The sequence below is a fragment of the Corvus cornix genome, chromosome 4, assembly GCF_000738735.6.
Source record: "Corvus cornix cornix isolate S_Up_H32 chromosome 4, ASM73873v5, whole genome shotgun sequence".
Taxonomy (NCBI): Eukaryota; Metazoa; Chordata; class Aves; order Passeriformes; family Corvidae; genus Corvus; species Corvus cornix.
Window position 1 is genome coordinate 34,273,660 of NC_046334.1, and position 22,162 is coordinate 34,295,821.

General features: G+C 36.7%; 1 protein-coding gene across 2 annotated transcripts in view; it reads right to left on the reverse strand.

Annotated features, from left to right (window-relative positions):
- The window catches only part of SPOCK3 (SPARC (osteonectin), cwcv and kazal like domains proteoglycan 3), a 171,380-nt gene that overhangs the window by 148,753 nt on the left and 465 nt on the right, over positions 1-22,162 (reverse strand). The gene's annotated exons all lie outside the window — the stretch shown is intronic.

Consider the following 22,162-nt stretch of genomic DNA (forward strand, 5'->3'; position numbering starts at 1 on the left):
CAGATTAAAGCAAAACTCCTCCATGAAGACTACATTCATAACTATGAAGAAAGGTAACAAATTATTGTAGAGCAATAATTATCTACAGTGGAAATTATCTAAAGCAATTCTACCAAGAATTATTCAAGCACTAGAAAATTTGACATATGACACATTTCTGCCAACTGACTGTTGCCATATGTGAGCAAGTAAATGAGGAAAAAAAAAAACCAGCATGCAAGATATGGGGAGGGAAACACGACAAAAATCCAAGAGCAGGGAAGACAGAAATATTGGTCAAATCTTCATATGTTGGTATAGCAAAAGTAAGCTAGGTATCCACTACTTGCAGCTGTACTGTACATTTATCAGACCAAGATACTGGGGTTCGAAATGTGCAGGTACAGAGCACAGACCTTGCACACACCATAGGATCTGTCTGATTTAAGGCAGAGATGCTAACAGCCAGTCAGCAAAAACAACATGGTCATTTAGAGCTTGAAGTCTTACCATTCCTCTGATGATAACGTTAGCAATTTACTCCTGCCTGGACTGTATTCTTAACAGATCGGATGGAGGGAGAAAGCAATCTAGGTATAGTTTTAAAAGGCTTATACAAGGAGGAAAAGTGAAGAAACACCTCCTGAGAAAGAAACTGAGGCATCTGGGAAGCACGATTTTTACTTGTAGCAGATTTGCCCTTTCAAACAAGTGTAGTATCCATTAAGCTCATTCCCCTTTTAAACAACTCTTCCTTTTAATTACAGCTCAAATTATGCGGAAAAGGGATGACCTTTCAGGAGATAAAAACTTCAGCAAAATTTCTCCCTCTCCAACTGTCACACTAATCAATGCTGAAAGGCTTAAAAGCCTTAGAAATGTCTTACTAATTCCTTCATTTCCAGTTAGTTCACAATGAAAAACAGAAAACAGAGTCTAATGTATAGGAACACAGTTAGCAACATAGAAAGGCTACTGTAATATTAACTAATACCTCCTATTTTAACATAAATTATATCAAGACTATCATACACATACTTGAGGAGTCTTAAGCTTGTCTTAAATACTTTTATAGTCATAAAGTGTAATGGAACAGGGAAAATGATATCCAATCTCAATCATGTGCTTTTCCATGACTGTGATCTTATATTTTGGTACTTTGGGGTCAAGCTCCTACTCTAACCTTACAGGAAAAGGGGAGATGCAATAGCCTTAAGCAAATTAAATGACACCTCTGAAGTATTTGAACACATCTGTTTTCCCTTAGGCGGCTTTATCTTTGAGAACCTTGAAAAAACACATTAACAGGAAGAGTCTGCTCTCATTCTGCTGCTCAACAGGTAGATTACCTAAATATTATGTGCTTACATAGCAGAGGACATGAACATCTCCAACAATGCTCTCTCTCTCTCCAATCACTGTCAGAAACAGACAAGGAAAACCCCATCTCTCCCTTCTAAAGTCTTCAGTGTGTACTCTTGTTTTCCTCATTTTAATTCTCCTCTTTCTTCTTCATTCTTTACCGCAGAATTGAGGTTAACCATGGCTGAAAAAAATACCTGAATAAATTTCCCCCACAGATTAAGGAACCTTTCCTCCTCTCATACCTACTTCAGTTGCTAGAACAAAAAGAGTCAAAGAAAATATGTACTCTGAAAATCAAGAAGTCATCACTTCTAACCTTTGGGGGTCCTGAATTAAGTCCCAGCTGAAATACCAAAATTTCTGTAGCAGTATAGCTGATTTATGAATACCATTCGTAAACAGAGCCCCTGACCTCCATGGGATCTTCCTCTGATACTCATAAGCATTTGGAGAGCTCTGAAGCATTATTGAAAGAAAAAACAAAATTTCTGAAATGTGTCAAATATGTTCTTTAAAAAAACACCTTTTCTTTTTCATTTGAATTAAAATTTAGTTACCAGTCAGAAAAATTAGGACATCAACAACTGAAATATTTTTTCAAATTTCAGGTTTAACAACAAATAAGTTAAATATATTTGGAACCTTTTTCATAATAGCAGTGATTTTCAGTTGCCTTCAAATAATTGCACACCAACAACCTACCTTCACATTGCCACTGAATGTTTTCTGGTTTCAGAAAGCAGCAGTAATACATTTCCTGCTAGCCACAATACATAAATTTGTTTAGTGACTGTTCTTCAAAAATAAGCTCAATGGACTAACTGCTGCCTACAAGCAAGTTGGCTAACTGTTCTGCATTAACTTTTCACTTGGAGGTAGTAAAAATGAGGTTTATATTAAGCTACTTCATACAAACGCACTTAAGTAGTTTGCTGTAAAACTACACGTTTTGTTCAAAGTACCACATAGATCCATTCAAATCACCTCTGCACACCAAATTCAAACACCAAAATCATTGAAAGTGTGAGCATATATTGCTTTTTTTAGGCATTACTCAGAAACAGGATAAACTAGCTTGCTTAATGCCCTGCATTACTAGAGCCATGCTATTTCTATATTTTTATTATTATTACTTCTATACCCTCACTCATTACCTGTATCTCTTGAGAGCATTTTGCCATGTAGATGCACCTTTAGTGTCTCCACAGGGAGATACCAGAAGGAACAGCTAAAGCATTTGCTCTCTATACCTACTTATTTTACATTAATCATCATATACATGTATCTGTTGATAGTAATTTTGTAATCAGGACTCAATTCACAAGATTACTCATACTTCATTTCTGTAACTCTTCAACATAAACCTCAAAGATGTATCTCCATCCCTGATAGCAAAAGTGCTCAGTAGAAATTAATAGCCATAGGAGTGACAGAAACCCTGATGACAAATACCTTTTTAAGCAAATAATAGAGTTTTAGTAATATCTTCCATTTTCATTTGGAGAGAAAAGTTATTCCAAGGTCCTCTCTATACTCACTGTAATTGATACAGCAAGGATAATATGCTGTCCATTTATCACAAACTGATTTAAGCCTTCCTAACATCCCCACCTTAAATAAAATATTTCTATATGAGACAGAATTATACACATGACAAACTTAACAAGTCAGTATTTTTGCATGAGTCCTTTTAAAGCAAAATAATGAAAGCTTATAATTTTTGACTGCAAAAGAAAGAAAAAAACCAAAAAGCCCCCAAAAAATAAAAAAGCTTTTATTTTTCCTACAAATTTAATTTATGCCACACCATATATAGCAAGGTATCTAATAAAAAGAACCTACAAGACCCTTTCCTCAAGCTTAGCTCTGTCATTACAATTAAAGAAGACATAAAATGAGCATCTGGCCTCATCTGTTTTTTCTTGCAGTCTAAAAAAAGAGAAGAATATTAACATCTCAGACCTACAGTTAACAGCCAAAGGACATTTTTGACAAAAAAGTCCAGCATGTGCATATATACGCACACACTAAAAAAAACCCCTGCTCCTCCTGCAAACAGCCACATATTTGCCCTGCTGTTTTGCACCTAAATAAATCTAAAACACATAACATTGCCTTTAAAAATCCAGCTACTAAGAAATTACCATCCTGTTGCTATAATTTTTTACATCAGTGAGAATACCCTTCTAGTGCTTGTTGTATATATATCAACATTTTATTTTCCTGTTTCCCCTAGAGAAGCACTTAAATTCCTTTGTTCCATTAGTTATCTAATAAAGCAACAAAAAAGTAAACACAATACTCAAAGATATGAAAAACATTGTAGTAGACCAATAAAAATGAACAGGAAAATATATGAAGATGTAAAGTATATGAAATTACTCCTTAAAAACCAGAAAGCAAATATTAAGCATATTTACTTTGTCCCTTTAAATAGACTACATATGCTAAAGAATTATTCACCAAGCAACCAAATCCAAATGCTAACTTGATAACAAGAAAATTTAATTATGTGCAGCAAGTTGCTGCTTCTTTGGTTGCTTAGTCATTTGGGTTTGTTTGGGCTTTTTTAAAGTATAATCTAAGAATCACATATATCTCTACATATAATCAATCACCAAAATCCATCAAGAAATACGACGTCTATTGTGAAACCACACTGCAGCATCACGCTTCCATTCCAAATCAGTGATATGGGGCAGCAAGGTACTGACAGAAACTACCAAGAACTGGTATTAGTATTTGTGGCACTGACCACAAATAGATTTTAGTATTGTGAAACAACTGTAACAATTGGAAGTGTCTAATAGCACTCATACATAGCAGTACACCACACAGGTTTCATTTAAATTTTTATCAGGTGTTTTACAGGTTTTTTTTCGATAGTTTGAGAGAGTACATCGTTTTTGTTCCTAGGTCAGTTCTACCTTGAATTCACTACAACCATAAGAACTTTTCACATATAACAGTAGAACCTTTCACAATCACCAGTACTTCTGGTGATTTTTTTTTCCCCAGGCAGTGCTGTATAATAGTTAATACTACAAGTACATGAGCATGCAACTGACTTTCCATACCAAGTTTCTCAAATAAATGTATCTTCACTTTCTACAAAAAAAGTCTTAACGAAGACAAATTGACTGTTTACCGTTTCAAACATTTCAGTGGAAATCATCAGATCTGCTGAAAATAATTAATTTTACATCAAAAACTCCACATTTTATAAGAAAACTATACAGAAATCCCACTGGATAAGGCTATTTTCTACCTAGAAACTGATCGTTTTCTACACGTGTTCAATTTAAAAGCTACTTTCATCTTCTGCTGTATTCATCAATAGCCCTACAGAACCTGAAACAACTTATCAACACAAAACTTTCCCTAGATACTCAAAAAACATACAAATCTAGTTCAGAATAGTGTCTTCAGAATAGCGTCTTCAGAATAGCAGCTCTAGCCGAATACAAGCACATAAACTATGGGAGTTGGCTGCTGAAAGACACCTGGCCCATAGTTCATGATATTCAAGTTACATTTCATACAGTAAGTGCTCCCCTAGGATATAAAAAAATTGAGGTCATGCTCTTGATTTCTGCTGTTCCTGATTAGTTATTGCTTATTCTTCAGCAAGTTATTGTGCAAGATCTACAACAAAAACACATCTGCAGAAGAACAAGTAAGTTTACAAATAAGGCAAGTTTCTACAATTCATGTCCTGTAAGGCAGGGTTCAAAATAAACTGTTGATTCGGGTGTTACAGGAATGTTTAACTTTAAAAGAGCCAAGTCACAGGAAGGAGTGAGTGGCTTGTGTCCAGACATAAAGGAAATACAGAATTTTCAGGCACAGAAGAGTACATGACAAAGATGGGATACACAGCTGAAGCTGCAGAAACTGAGTGCCATCTTGAATTTGAACACCATCTTACTTTTAGCTTTACTGTTTAACATAAAATTTTGAAACATGTCCAAATAAGATAAACTACATTAACTACCGAAAAGATTTTGGGTTTCTTGATGTATATTCCTCTTGAATAAACTTTAAAATATTGAAAAGAATAGTGTTTGCTCAGGATAGTTATACCTGAAATAACAATCTAGAAATTAATCTACATGTTCTTACAAACCTGATCTGAAATTTACTGGCACCAACATTATTTTCTCCTGCACAGCAGATCCCTCCACAAATTCTATGATCTGGATACTTTTACTGCATTAGTAATGAGAAACTTCATTTAAAAGAAGGTCTCAGGTTTCAGTGGTCAAAAAACCCTGTGGTTTTAACATTTTCTTAAAAAAAGAACCAAATAAATTCAGACACTACAGCAGCTTGACAGTTTATTATATCTCCTTTCTTTTGTGTATGAAAGGTGAATTACACTGTCAAAGTAACTGGTGCTACAATTAATCTTTCCAAAGTAGCAGAGCTTAACTTTCTGAAACATCAAAGTAATACTGTCATATCAAACCCACGAGTAAGGCATTACGTATGCCAAAAGCAAACAATTCAACCATTTCATCTATTAAAAAACAACCCCACACTATTGGGATGAACACTGAAAAAAGAAACTTGCCAGATAGTAACAATCTTAACACAAATTAATAACCTCACTTAATGGAATCACAGCAAGTGATTTCACAGGAAGCCTGCTCACAGGCTTACATCAGCCACAAGCCTAAACTCTTTGCTGGACAGAACACAGAGCACTGAGCACTCAAGATGTGAGAAATTCAAATTCAGTATGCAGAAATCAGTCCCAGTAGTGATTAACTAGGATAACTACACTGTCAGTTTGGTTCAACTCAGAAATCCAGTGTCAGAACCCGTCTAAAACTGATACCAACCTATCAAAGAATTGGTCAGTAGTGCTGGACTAAAATTGAACCTTTATAGTTAAATGCTATATTAACAAATCAGTACACCTGACCCTTCATCATTGGTATTTCAGGATGCACTAAACATGTTCAAACATTAACAATTATAGTGAAAATTAAGACTTAGCACTCAGTCTTATTTTCATCACCTTACTAAATGATTTAGGAAACAAGCAAGCTGTTTTTAGTATAGTAAAATACAGACTGCTGGAAATTAAGAAGGAATCTGATCTAGTAAAAGAATCAGATAAATTCCAGTTCTCCAAATAAACACATGCAGTAGGCCATCTATACAGGGTAACTAGACATCCATGAGGTAAAAACTGGGTACTCAAATGCCTTTGGATTAATATTTTCTCACAAATTGTGTTGTTCCATTCTCAGAAGAAATCATGGAACAATACTCATGTGATCATAAACCAGCAATTTTTCTTTAGAAACCCTCTAAATTGTTCTTAAGCTTTCTTCCCAGAATGCTGCTTTAATTGCTGTGTGCAAGAAACTAAATAGAGAGAAAACAACGTAAATTGAGCAATGACAATAAACTAGGTGAGAAACAGTAAATCAAAGGACAATATGGAATAATTATTTCATATGTGTTATTTTTTTAACTTTAAAGCAAAAGTTATTGGGGTGATGCAATACTACTTCATATTTAGCAAAATGCTTAAGTATTCTGCTGTTTCATAAGACTTCACATAGTTTCCTCAAACTTTTCTCAGAAAGCTAATACATAGAGTTTGAAGAAGATTTCAGGATTCTTCCCTGTTCTTACAAATCATCTTGGCAGCAGAGATACCAGACAGTCATTACAAAGACCTGTTCCTAACACCTCAAGCCAAAAATCACTCAGAACAGCAATACACAGCTAAATAAAATTATCAAGTCCTTAACTAATTTTACACTGTTGGAGTGAAGCCCTTAACCTCCTTTTAATCCCCTATAACTCAATTATTTCTTAAACCCTTTTCCCAGTGAACAACCTACACTTTTTACAAGGCATTTCCCCTGACAAACTGTCCTGATTTATAATAGAAATCAGGTACATAACTCCTTCTAAATAAAAAAAAAAAAACAAAAAAAAACCCAAACCAAAAAACAAAAAAAAATCCCACCAAACGACAAAAACACAAAAGTACCTGTATTTTGAAAAGCAGAAGGCATTATCTAGGAGTCACAGTCAAATTTCACAGAATACACACAAATAAAACAGATTCTTGTTATCAATATTTAACTTAAGCAAGCCCACCATTCACTCAAATCCATCTTTAAGAAACTTAAAACTTGCAGGAAGAAAGCAGGAAGACTTCCAGATTCATACAGTCTACTTGTCAGAAAGGACAAAAACAGAACGAGAAAAATTCTTCCAAATTCATGACCTAAGTGGCAAGATCTGGAATTCTGATCTGAAACTCAAGTTTTTCAGATAAGCAGCTCTATTTCTGATACAATGCAACTGTACTGCCCAGCTTTCCACTAATCCACATTCAGGGAGGGCAGGCAGTTTACATGCCCACTAGCTCTACCCCCCAGGGATGGATGGTGCTGTTGACCTTCAGTTTCAGAGTTTAGAGTCTCATGCATTTAACTGTTTAAAACAGGGGTGATATTGATTATTTAGATCCAGGTTGAAAAAGGAAGAAGTTCTTCCTTCACCCATTTTTCTAGTTCTCTCATGGCAAACACATAAAAATGAACTGGCGTAGAAAAGGCATAAAATTATTGGTTCTTGCCTGGAGACTACAAGCAACACTAACAACTGAGATGTTTATGGGATTGACCAGGGACTTGAACCTGGTGTAAAGGCTGAATAAACAGGGACATTTTTCACTGTGACCAGTGTCAAAGAAATCTAGAAAGTACATGCTGCAAATCCCTACAGCTGATGTAACAGCAATAAAATTTTGACTTTCATTTCCTCCTACTCTCATTTCTAATTTTCTGGTGCATGTCATAAAAGGGAAGTGATGTAAAATATTTTGATTTTAGTGAAAATACTTAAACATGAACAACCTATTGTGTTGCCTATCAAGGAGGGAAATAGCAAACAGCTTAGCAGATTTCTGAATAAAGATGAGGAAAAAATGCAAATGTTAGGAACATCAAATTTTCCAGTGACTTTTTAAGAAAACAAATCTGAGACAGGTATAACAGAACTTCACTTAAGACGAGTGAAGTTAAGTAGGATATACCATAATATGAACAGAGATTAAATAGAGACTTCAAAAAAATTTAGTTATAATTACATGATGGTATATCTTACCTAAACTAGGTTTTGACTTGTTCTGCCTACAGATTTGTACCATACTTAGGACATCTAAGAATTAACAACACCAGATGATGAATCTACTCTAGCACCAGATGAAAAAAGCAGCTACTGTGTAAATCCATTCCAGTACTTTGCCATCAACCCTGTGATTTCCCACAGAATTAAGCCATGCAACAGATGCTTTAATACCTCAGCTTTAGTTTATCACAGTATTATTATCTATATAAATGGCCTGATACAGGATGAAAATCTTGCCTCAGAAATATTGTCTTGCTATACACTGCAGCTTTCTTAATGCTTGTCTGATTTTATTTATTTCTACTTCATAATTGTCACCCTCCAATTTACTTGACTTTCTGCACTGTTTTGCACAGTGCAACATGTGATTCAGCTAAAGGGGAAAGCAGAGTGATCATACAATATGCAATTCACTGTAGGAGTCAGGAATGTAAAGGCAGCAGGGAGGCACCTACCCACCATTCCATGAAGCAATGCAGCAAATGAATCAGACACAGACTTTAAATACACAAACAGAAATCCTTGAAGATGAATGAGGCAAAATGAAATACTTTGATTCATATCAGTGAAACTGAAAGATTGTTTTCTACCTGCACCTCGCAAATGGGTGAAGAGCGGAAGCAAGGGGGAAGAGCCGCAGAATATAAAACAAGTAACAATTTATTCAGGAAAATAATTCATTGAAAAGGAAAATGAAATCCCCATTCAAATACACTAACTTAACAAAATAAAGACCCGTGTTTTCATTGTACTCCATAAGTAGCAACGAACTTTGAATTCTCTTATACCTAATAAAGCAAAAAGGAAAAAAATAATGCAAAAAAAACCCCTCCACACAACAGTCTTGGTACTTATACTAATTTACTGGACGACTTAATTTGTTCTCCATTTCAAGTATGCTTTGTTTCCATTTTTCGAAGATGCAAAATATATCCAGAAGTCTGTTTTATAAACTAAATGGCAAAATAATGATTCAAAATAAGCAGACTGGCATAATTCCATCTCTCACAAACATCAGTGAACATATCCTCTGTGACCTCGATTAGACAAGACTACCAGCAAACCAGGTTGAGATCCAGTCTAATACAACATGATCCCAGAGAAATCCACAGTGAAGATTTGATAAAATGGGGAAAAGAAAGCAATCCTAAATCTTCAAGCAGAAACATTTCACTTCCTGCAAAACTCTTTAAAAATACACTATTTGAACAATTTCCTTTAACATTTCAGACCACATAGGGTTAGCTGACTACACATCACTGATGCTTTTCAAATTTGAAATTATAATTAATTCAGCATTATGAAGATTATTTTCTTTTTTTCCTTCATTTTCCTTCAATCAACCACTTCTCTTGATAAACGCGAGATGTAAAATAATACATCACAATGTCTTTTGTTTCATCCTTATGCTTGATTACTCCTGGCAGGTTTTTTGGTCTAATGAGCAAGCTGTTTGGCTACAGCTACCTAAATTAAAACAACTGAAAAATTCATTTGTCAAATCTGAAAATGCATCTACTTCATTTTCAAGCTTAAATTTGTTTTATTGCAGTATGAATGAATGATGCACATGGACATATTTTAGCTCAGTTGTATAAATACTGTAAGAACTTTTACAGCTGTAGAAATTTTAGCTTCAACTAGTACTTTTTGTCAGTGATAAAAATATCTTTCTGATATAACCAAGCAAGAGTAGGATCTGTGTATGTGGGAATTAAGCATGTGCAAATTACTAACCTTTATCTGCAGTAGAACAAAAAGCACAGATATCTGTAGAAAAAGCAGCACTATACAGATACTACTAACCAGATGAACTTTTTAGTATTAATAATGTTTGACAGCAACTTACAATATTTTAGGAAAAAGATTTCCTAACATTCATGCTGTTGAATAGTCCAACTACACTCAAACTGGGCTGGAAAGCCACAGCCCAACTGTAAAAAAAATTCAATTATTTTCCAGCTAAAGGAATATCTGTTTGACAAGAAAGATCTTTTTAAAACCTAAACTATGTAAGATGTTATCACATTTTACAACCAGATAAGCACTGTTGGAATCAAACATCAGCTTTGCTTCACAGAATAATTTCTCACATTTTCTTTAAGTATTATTTTTATAACTTCTCCCACCTTTCTTGGAGAAGCTGGAGTTCAAACAAACATTTTCTTGACAATCACTACATGTTTGTAGCAATACTTGCCTTGTTCTTATGTGATATTTATAGGCATGTAGAAAAAGAGGTAGTTCTTCCAGTCAGTGAACTGAAACTATTGCAGATAATAACTGCCTCACAAATCTGAGATATGAATTTAGAATTATTATTTTATTCTGCACACTACAAACATTGTTAAACCCATGTCACTTTCCGTATATATCCAAAAACGATCTGCAATCAATGGGATATCAAACGGTAAGATAAAACTGCAGACATGGTGAGGTTGGACCTATAAAATACCTCTAATACTCTATGAGGTACTTTGCTCCTCAGAATGAGGGATAGACAGCGCAAAATCACTTTACATTTTTATTGATCTGAGGTACCAGTTAGCATAAGCGTGTGTGTGGGTGCCCTCACACACACAAGGCATGGTTCATTTATTATTTTAAAAAGAAACAAAAAAACCCAACAAAAACCAAACCAAAACACATACATCATCTCAACTTTTCCATGTGCTGGACATCAAATACTCTATAACATTAGTACTTCAGAACCTTCTGGGGGAAAAATGTTATTGTCTTCCAGTGAGTTATGTTACTCAAAAATGTTCTCTGTGATGCAGTACAGCACCTTAATTGTGCCTCCCCTGATGGGGAAGGCTTTTTAGAGTCTTTGTGAGGAGTCCGAGAGACGAACGGGACTTCTGTATTTTCTTCAGGTTCTTCAGGTTGTTTATGATATCTTACCAGTAATTCACATGCTGACAGCATAGCATGAAGCAAAGCAACATACAAAAGGCAAAATGCAGGAAAGCTCAAGGCTTTTTAAAGGTAAACTAAACAATGGTCACTTAAAACAAAAGGTATTTTCACTTTTCTACCAATTATCTTGTCACATAGACAGCAACTGAGGAACTCTTTATCCAATCATCCCAAACTACTTCTACTGCAGAATATGGAGTAGTAGAAGAAGAAGAAAAAGGTCTGGAGAACAACAACAATCCTCCATTTTGATGTTTTTTGCTTTTATCTATTTACTATATTCATAAACCCAAGACCTCTAAGTTTTTCACCCTGTGACAATCTTACATAATATTCTATCACCTAATTCACACCAGTGTGGATTCTAATTCTTCCCAAAGGGTAGGCAATTTTCTCCATGGATGAAGGTCAAAAACAGTGTTGTCCAGGGGGGTAGAACCCTTCAAAACAGGCAGAGAAATATTCTCTGCACTCTGGGTTCCCACATCCTGTTTACAGAAGCTGTGCTACAATCCAAATCTAGAAAACTTGGAGGAAAAAAGTGATAGTTTCATGTGCCCTAAGAAACTATCATTTTACATAGGAATGAAAAAAGAGAGGAATTGTAAACATTCAGCCTATGTAAAAAGTATGCAAACACAGAAAGGTACAGTAGCTTTTGTCCAAACCACAGTTCGACTACTGTGTAGAACCCAGTTTATAAATACGCATTCAGTCCTAATGAAGAACATTGAATGTTTGAGGTTTTATATTTCTAAATTCTTCAATCTGCAGTAAAAATCTACACAGTGAATTCTACTTCTGCATATGCCTCCCTCTCCATCTTTACGAGACTACACCCGCAGATCTCAGAGAGAAATCTCATGATTCATAATCATGTTACACTTAACTTGGCTAAGATGCTACTTACAGTAACTACAAGGCAGTCTTGGGCATCTTTCCCTGCATGCTTTTAGAGGATATTTTCTTTTGAGGAATTGATGAATCTCAGAGGATATCACAGATGGAACCAACCCTTTTTTCTAACATATTTGAGTCTTTTTCTTAATAGTGTAAAGAAATTCTGTCTGCTCATGCCCCAAGTACCAGATTTCATCAAAACAGGACCTTGTAACTTCCTACCAAGAATTCCTGAGTAAAGTTTGATATATAAAAAATAAGCACCTGCATGAAAAATTGAACAGTTTAACAGTTTAGGAGAGAAATGCTAGATTTAATAAGATTTAAAAAATAGTTACGCACTTAGTGCGCTTTAATCCAGTTCACATATGAAATATTGTGCACTATTTGCAATACAGTAATCAATCTGACAGCCCTTTGCTGGCTTTGGAAACTAAGAGCTCTTCACATTCACGTTCTTTGCTCCTGGATGTTGGAAACAAGACTGCCTACCTAATTCTCAGTATGCTTAAAGACTCAAACACCAGATCAAGACAGCGAATATGTATCTTGGTGATTATCTTAATGAAAATTCTGAGGCCATTTCTCTATCTTCCTTAAGATTTGAATTGGCTTGCATTCCAACATCATCTGTGATTTTTCACATAAAAGCAATTGGCTTTTATTGACAATGCACACAAGAAAATTCTGCGAACATGGTAGAATAGAAATCCTTTTAAACAGCAAATTAGCATAAGAAAAATCAAGCACTCGTTCCAGTCATTTCGTATTTGGGCCGAAGAAGGGAATGCTTCCAGATCAGAGCAATACGAATTTAAATGGTATTCTTCCTTATTCTTCTGCAAAACAGCATAAATCTGTTGCCTAGATCATCTGGGAATACTGCAGCTAATTAATTCCCTCACAGTGCAGGCCTTAAGAGTGCAAGCCTTAATCTATGCCAGTAGCACACAAAGATTCCCAAAACCTGAAATGCTTTTGCCAAAGTAGAATTTTTGAGTGTAATATAATCTGTCAGGATAAAAGTAAATAAGCCACTATATACAGGCAAACTTGTTGTCAAATCCAACGGTCTACTCGGGCCCTAAACTTTACAAATACAGAGCTCTCAGAGCTTGACGTGGACTTCTTAAATCTGACCAAAGTGGCTAACTTACTCTTTCACAAAAGGCTGGAAGGGCACTTTCTACAATGGATTCTTGTCACTGCTGCTTTACCTACCAATCAATTGATTTCCCTTCTAAAAAATCACTGTTTGGGTTTTCTCCTGAAGTGATGTTCCAGTCACCAATACAAGCCCTGCCAAAACCTCAAACATATATGCATCATTAAATATAGATCCCCACACTCTTCATATTAATAACTTCCCTCTGTTTTAATGAGTAGCTGGTAAAACACAGATCATTTTTCACATGCAGTAGCATATAACAAGGAGTAAGTTCTGTACTTCTCACTGCTATGCTACAAAGATTTAACAACTGGAATTAATTTCATCATCAAGAGCAAGCTCAAAAATGTCACAGGAGTTTGTTTTCAGCTGCATGTAGGCCCCAGTATAAGCGCACTACATAAAACTTTGATGACTTGCAGACTTTTTTAGAGAGATACTGAACAAGCTGTAAACTGACAGTCTCTTCTAAGTCAATGATTATGTATCACATGAGAAAATAAAAAATTAGTTCATAAGAATTTTCTGCAGCAAAATGTCAAGCACTGGATAGTCTGTAATAACAATATATTAAGATAATACTTTCTGGAAGTGGTAAAATACCAGAAAGTTTGAATGATTTAAATCTTTTGAACCCATTCGCTTATTGTGTTCTGTTAAAGCAGCCACTTGCAAAGATAATAACAGAGCAGTGAAATCACATCCTCATTGTAATGTGAAAGCTTTGTCATGGGTTATAATTTCATTTTAGCTCTCCTTGTGTCCTGTCCAAGGTTGCTACCTTACACTGCAGCACCTTTTTTAGGTACGCCATTAATTCCTACAGAATCTTCCCTCTGTAATCTATCAATATGAAATGGGACAGTAAAAGTGAAAAACCATTAAAAAAAAAATATAACAAATAGCTAAGGATTGTTCAAATTAGGTAAAAATGAGCAGTGAAGCTCCAAACACTGATATTACTATCCACTAACTTTTCTCTTTCAGAAATCAAATTTCAAGAAATATTAAAATTACAAAAACTTTTAATACAATCCACTACGGCAGCACTTACTAGAATTGCCTCCACAGTATTTGTTTCTAAAGCAAACAGGCAAGATTTTTAGCACTAAGCACAGTGGGACATACAGATGCAGAAAAAGAAATTCTCTACGTCTATTAACTCTCTATGTCTCTAAGACATTAAAATATGTCAAGACAAATAGGATAATAGAAAAACAACAAACAACACCATTGCAAAATCAATACAAAAATTGTAAAAAAGTCTAAATTAGAAAAATTAACACAAAACAGAACTACAGATATTTTACTAAAGTACTATTTCTATACTGATAAAAATATGATAGAAATACCTTCGTTAGAATAAAAGTTGCCTTATGCTTGAATACATGGGAGTTGGTCTAAAGCTAGGTTCCAAAAAAGTAACCAGATGCTGAAAGATTTTTTTATTTCCTTCAGCATATATTGCAGGGAAGGGAGGGGATGCAGGGACAACACGGACACACCAGGAGTCATGACAACATGGACATGACACAGACTGCTTCAACTCAGTCGAAGGAGTTACACTCAGAAACTGGCCAACACTTGCAAACACACTAATCCAAGCTATTATTTCTCTTTTCTGCAGATAATTACATCAAATGCTTTAATATTATGAATTAATAGAAACAGAGGAGATAGGAAAAAAAGATTTAATGGTGTCAGTCTAAAAATATTCTAATTCTGCTCAATCTACTGTTCTCTACATTCTGCCACCCCTCGCAAAACCTCTTAGACATCTTCCCTTTCTGACTGTAAAGCCAAGATAGCCTGTGCAGTTTCTGTTACTGTTTCCATCTATTTGTGTATTACAAAGCTATTTATACTACACTATAATAAGCACAGATGGCTAGAGTCAATCCCAATAAGATTTAATGGAAAGACAAGAAAAGACTGGGTATCCATAGCCTCTAAATAACCTACAGCATATAAAATAAAGATTATTCTTCAGAGAAAGGAGATAAAGATAAGATGAAACAATGTTATCAGCTTTACTTTAGATTATGAGGGCAATCTAAGGAAAAGCACATTACCATTTACTTAACTTCTAAACGTTAGCTATATAAAGAGCTTCCAAGTTAATGCCTTCCAAGAGACATGTAAGAGTCCAATGTTAACAACAGTTTGAGATAGTAGACTCATCGTTTTCAGACAAAAAAATATTTGTCACTAGAAACAGGCAGCAAAAACAGGCCATAGGAAAAGTAATGTGAAAGAAAAAAGGAATCTGTACTTGAGAATGACTTAAAAGCACACATAAAAATTAGAACCTCTGTCAATAATATAGAAGAAAGGAAAAATTAAGATTTACAGTACTCTTTCCCATTATAATTTGTCACGTTCCACTTAGAAGTTATGAACAATTAAATAGCCTCTTAAATTTCCTTAATTAGTTAAAATTAATACAAATTCCTAACACTTTCCCATATTTTACAGTTTAAAAAAGAGCAGTCAAGTCCTTATTAGTTTCATTTCAAAGGCAGTTATTACAGGTGAAGGTACAAAACACTTATTCTTTCTGTCAGACCTCCTAGGCTTCAAAATTTTTCCTCTTTCACCATATTAATAAAACTCAGATCATACGAAGTAAGTCATGAAAAAAAAGTGTCTGATACTAATTTAGAAGTGCCAGTTAGTTTCGGCTAACAGGCTGGCACGTGGAAAAGATTCAACACCCTATTTGCAAAAGTAACTTCATGTTAACTACAAGTTCTGTTTAATTTAGGCTTAAGGTAACATAAAGAAGAAGCTAATCTTTCATGTTTTGCAATTCCGTTTTCTCCTGATGTCATGATCATGACATATGTATGTCATAAAAGAGCTGCCATACCCAGTAATAAGCATAAAAAGTACCGGAGAAATAAGACCCCCAAATCTTTTTTCACAACTGTTAACAATGAGTTAACATGAGTTATAAAAAAGACAGTGAGTGCCACACTATTCAATCCTAAATACTGATTTCCTCTAAAGTGCATTTAGCATCTTCCAAAAACTAGGAGGGCTTCCTGTCCAATGCAAAAAACTTGCAGAACAGAAGTCCTCCTCCTCTTCAAGTAAAGTTACTGGTACTCCACTCTGGAAGCATGAAAACCTTCCAAGTATTTACACGGTACTCCCACAACGAAGTGCAAAGAACTTGTGATAAATCCTTTTTAAAAGAGCCTTTGGCTTGCTCAGTTGTATAAAGCTGTAATTGTGATCCACAGTTGGAAAGGGATGTTCTGCTCACAACAGTAACGCAGAGTATCATGGAGCTTAGTTGAGGGGCAGTGTTTGTTTCTGAGAAGCCTTAAACCTCCAAAACAGACAAGGGAATAATGAATGCTGGCCATTAGTGAATTGGTATGGAGACCTAGTATTTGATTTATCTCCTTTCCAAACACAGAGGTTTAGCTTTCACTGATGTTGAAAAAACATACTCTTTAAATACTTCCAAAAGACTCCTCTGGGAAGACCACATGAGCTGCCCAAATTTGCCACATCTTGTAGAAGGCAGTATTTTTGATCGTCAGTGTGAGAACAGCCCACAGCAAAGCAGAGTAAAAAGGAGTTATTACCAGTGCAAACTTCCTCTGCATAGCTGATTGGTTTTAAGGTCTGTTCAATTTTCTTCTACCTCCTTTACCTTAGATAACTATATTAACATGGTGGGATGATAGTTAACACTGTAGTAGGATGTAGCTGGTTACTGCATCATAATAATAGGATCCTATTATTTCATGGCAATACTATGACAGTTGAGCTGTGGAGTTAATTTATCAACTTAAATTTGAAAATAATCACCTAAATTATGACCTCTGAAAAGGAAAAGTATAAATCACTAATACGCAAGTTAGAACCTACAAATCTCTCTTCCAGCACCAAGTAAAATGTACCATACCAAATACCTTTTTAATGAACACAAATGCACAGGACACTGTTTACAAACATCAAATACTAAAATGAGTTACTCTGTAGAATGTTGTTTCATTGAATTTTAAAGAAATTAAAATTTCTAAAAAGAAAGTCTGAAAGATTTTTAGATAGTGATACAATAGACAACTATGCAATTTTGTCCAATGGACTGTAAAGACGATATAAAAAGACAAAGTGATTTTAAATTACAAAGCTATTGTGTTTTGCTCTAGGATTAGAAATACCACCATCATTTGGAAAGCAATCAGAAAGAGAAAAATAATTCCTTTATTCCTATATTCTGTTTTTCGCCATAGATTTACAGCATTATGAGTAATGAACCTTTGCCAGATAAGATTTAGGATGTTCAAAGCAGGAGAGTATAAATGTAATGCCATTTCTCGATCACATTTTTCAAAAAGAAGAATCTTTATTTCAGAAAAACTGCAGTATATATATGTGTTTATCAAATGTCTAGTGCAATCATCATAGATAAAACCACTACCACAAAGCATTATCAATATAACAAAATATGAATGAAGATGATACCCCTTACAGCATCTACTGAAAAGCCTCAATTCCCAAGCTTGAAATAAACAGATTCCCATGGGCTAGGACCACCCAGCATCCTGACACCACTGGCTGCTGAAGCAGCCTAACAAGGCAGCTTGGAAAACCTTAATAAACACATCAACCCTGAGACTTATTTTAGTGACAGACATGAACAGTTGCAGCTACTCAGCAACTGGACTGCAGCAGCACTAAGACTGGGTTAAAAACTCCTCCTCCCCAGCTACTTCAGGCTGGTAAATGTACCCTTGTATAGAACCCAAAACGTTTGACTTGCACACACAACTCAAGGGAGTTGATTTTTGACATATCCCATCTCCCCCCATCTTTAAGACACAAAGTCTCCTATTTAAAAACAAGACCATTCTCAATTTTTGCACAAGAAAAAGATGTGGGAATGTAGGTAGCCTCTAATACACATCTAGTTCCCACTGTTGCACTTTAAGGCACAGTTCCTGCCTAGACCTATTTCATTATTTTCAACAGATTTGTCAGAATGATCAAGACCGTTCAAAAGAATTGAAGAGTTGGTTACAGTTCTGCCTATAAAAACTACTGAAAAGATCTTAGCTAATAATCCTACATTCATAACACTTACTGACAAAACTGACATTTTAGAGGATGTTAAGAAAGCTAGGTTTGTGTGTTGGCTTGGTTTTTGGTTTTTTATGAATAAAGTATCATATCCTGTTTATCAGGTTCTGTAAGGGTTGCCTTTCTGAATGACTGTGTTCTTTCTCACTGTGATCCAAAACTCTTAAGAAACTGAGCCAATGAGCCAGAATTCAGGGTCATTATCTTTCACATTAATCAGTCCTGTCAGTTAAGTCTTAAGTTAAGCTTTTAAATACTTCTTTTCACACCAGAATTCCATCTCACCCTTACATCTGTAGGGTACTTAAAGCCTGCAAAAAATATCCTACTCTGACCAGAGAATTAAATTACAAACACAGGCCTTGCATACCTTGATTTTAACTCTGCAAGACAGTTACCCCACGTTTCAAATGCTGTTGTCCTGCTCCTTAACAGGAGGCCACATCTGAATCGCTAATGACATTGCTAACCTCAATTCCAAAACCAACGAATTATAGTCACACAAATAAATTTACAAATTATATCAAAACGTAGGATGTTAAAACTTCTCCACCATGCTATATTTAACTATGATAACTGATAAGTGATCATACAAGATATTTTTTCTCATGCATTCTTGTACAGGTAGATTAACAAAATTTTGGGTGTTTTTACAGTTATATGTTATGAATTACTGAAAACTATCCATGCTTTAAAGGGAGAGCCTTGTGAAGTATTAGGACCATCCATAAATATTCCAGACTGGGTACCAATCAATAGGACAAAAGCATTCTGCATAAGAAATAATAGCATACTCTTCACTGAAGCCCCAGCCTTATAAAACTTAACACAGTGTAAAAATAAGCCAGCATACTTGCAAATTGCCTCAGAAGAATCAGTATGCAGTACTTCCTCAAAGCAGTCACTCTTAAAACCCTTGGGGACACCTACTTGTCACAGAATAAATTATCTGGCTAATATCCAATATTACAGTACATGTCAGCGGGCACCCAGGAGATAGGCATTAGAGAGCACTTGGCTTCCTCAGCCTTGCAGGTTAGTCCTTACATAAATGACTTTGCCCAATTACAAAACATAACTGATATACTTATTTCGGAGTTTTCTAGCAGCAGCCTTCAATCCTAGAACATTTCTATAGCATCAGATTTTGGCTATTTTTCTTTTTTTCCAAAATCACAGGTCCCAAAGCACGTCACACTGAACAGGTATTTTTCACATGAACCTAAGGGGTTTTTTTAAGATATTCAAGGAAAAAAAAATATATCTGACTACTGATTGGAAGTGCTGTCAAACACCAGAGTTATGCTGTTTAATAAAAACTTTTGGGAAAATAAGTTCTCACACAACTTTAGTAGTTCTTTCCTAGTTGCTTAAGATAAATAGCCAAGTTTGCATCCCACATACAACACAGACATAAAGGCAGAAAATACATGCATCACAAGTCACTCCAGGTCTGTCATAGGTTAGCAAGCATAGTCCCGGAAGGGACGTCCTTGCTAAGGGGTGCTTACAGTTTCCTCTGGGAACTGAAAGAACCTATCAGCTGGCCAGTTTGGATATGGACAATTCTCTAAGCCACTTAAAGTTGTGATCACCTCTGTGATCCACATTTAAGAATAGGCAAACTCCCCCTCCAAGCTCTCTCTCGTTTCCGGCGCTGGGACAGGTGGCTGCAGGGCCCGAGCAGGGCCCAGCGGGCCCGGCCAGGCCCTGCTTGGGCCAGGCCGGGCCGGGCCACGGCCATCCTGGAGCCATGGACCTGTTCCAGCCATGGAACCCCCCCCCACTGCCTTGCCGTGGGCAGCCGGAGCGGCTCGGCTCTCCCCCCTCTCCACTGCGATAAGAAAAATTCAACATTCCAGCTGCAAAGCTGCAAGGCCGAGGTGAGATTAACCCTTTTTATTGCTGTGAAGAGCTGAAAACCTGAGGGAAGAGAGAGAAGAGATGCTTAAAGCTGAAACTCTCTTGTGAAGCTATGATATATCAGAGTATCCTGTTGTCATTTCATGAAGATATGGGGGGTGGAGTGTTCAACTCGTGAGCAAAAGCACCTGCGCTGAGATAGGCAGATGCTGACGCAGCTGTAATTTCATGAGAAGTTTGGACAGGGAGAGATGAACCAGATGAGGACTTTTGCTCCAAATGGGAAAGGAGAAAACCTCAGTCCGTAGAGATGAACCAGATGAGGACTTTTGCTCCAAATGGGAAAGGAGAAAACCTCAGTTCCTAGAGATGCTCCCAGAGATAGTCCTAACGATGAAGATGATGAAGACCCTTTGCTCCCAGGGAAGGAGAAGGGCCTCTGTTTTTGTTTCTGAACGGCTCAACCTTAAAATTGTACCCCAAAAAACTTCAAGAGTGGACCCTCGAAAGCAGTTGCGGGAAAAGCTGCAAGTCGGGGGAAAGGACTCACACGCAGGCAGAGAGACTCCTCTTCCTAAATGGACTGAACAATATTTGGAAGTGGGTGGCTGTCTCGTTGTGATAATGTTTTCATAGCATGAGCAAGAAGAGACTTCTCTTTCTAAATGGACTGAACAAGGTTATTATGGAAGTGGTAAACAGACTGAACATCTTAAGGGTTGTCTTTTCACATTGTCAGTGGGAGAAGGGAGGAAGGTGGGGGGAGGAGGAGAGTTCTGAAGGTGGTATAATTTTTTTTTTTTCTCCCTCTTTTAGGTCTGTTAATAAACTTCTTTATATTCTTTCAAGTTTGGTGCCTGCTTTGCACTTCTCCTAATTCTTATCTCACAGCAGATAAACAGTAATGAGTATTTTGGACCAAACCACTACACTAAATTGGTGTTTCTGCCTGGTTACAAACCGAACCCGCGACAAGGTCTCAGAAAAATAAGAGACTTTTTAGAGACATTTACTTCAGTTTGCTACAGCAAACCACAGTCACCAGCAAGCTGTAGAACAAGAAGAAACCTGTTGCCTCTGAAGTTGCAAACCTAATCAATGCTTTACACTAAATCAAAGAAATCCAGTAGGCTAAATAGTAAAACAGAAAATTATTTTGCACGGCTGGAATTCGGATTTCTGAAAGTGACACCAAGGGACGCAGGATACTGGATGATTAAAGAAAATCTTTTCCACTGACAGAAATGTGAACGGCTTTTGAACTGGTTGTGTTTCACTAAACTTGGCAGCAAACACAGCCCAAACTAGGCGCACAGGCGAAGCCCGCTGAGGACAGAGCCACCTTACAGCGGCAGGTTTCGTAACTGATGAGATTCGGGTCAGGCTGGGGCTGCTGCTCCTGGGCTCCGAGCACGGCGCTCCGGACACCGCGTACCCGCCGCGCTGAAGCCCCGCACCCCTGACACGGCAGCCCCCGGCCATGAGCGCTGCCCCTTCTCCCCCGCCCGCCCTGCCGGCACTTCTGACAGGGCACAGCGAGACACGGTGCTCCCGCCCGGCGCGGCTGCCAGGTGCCCGGGGAGGCAGGGGCTCTGCCCCGGGCGGCACTGGCGGAACGGCGGCGGGGCGACCCCCTGCCCCTGCCCGGCCCGGCGCCCCCACCGCATCCCTTCCCGCAGCGGGGCGGGAAACCGGAGGAGGGAGGACAAA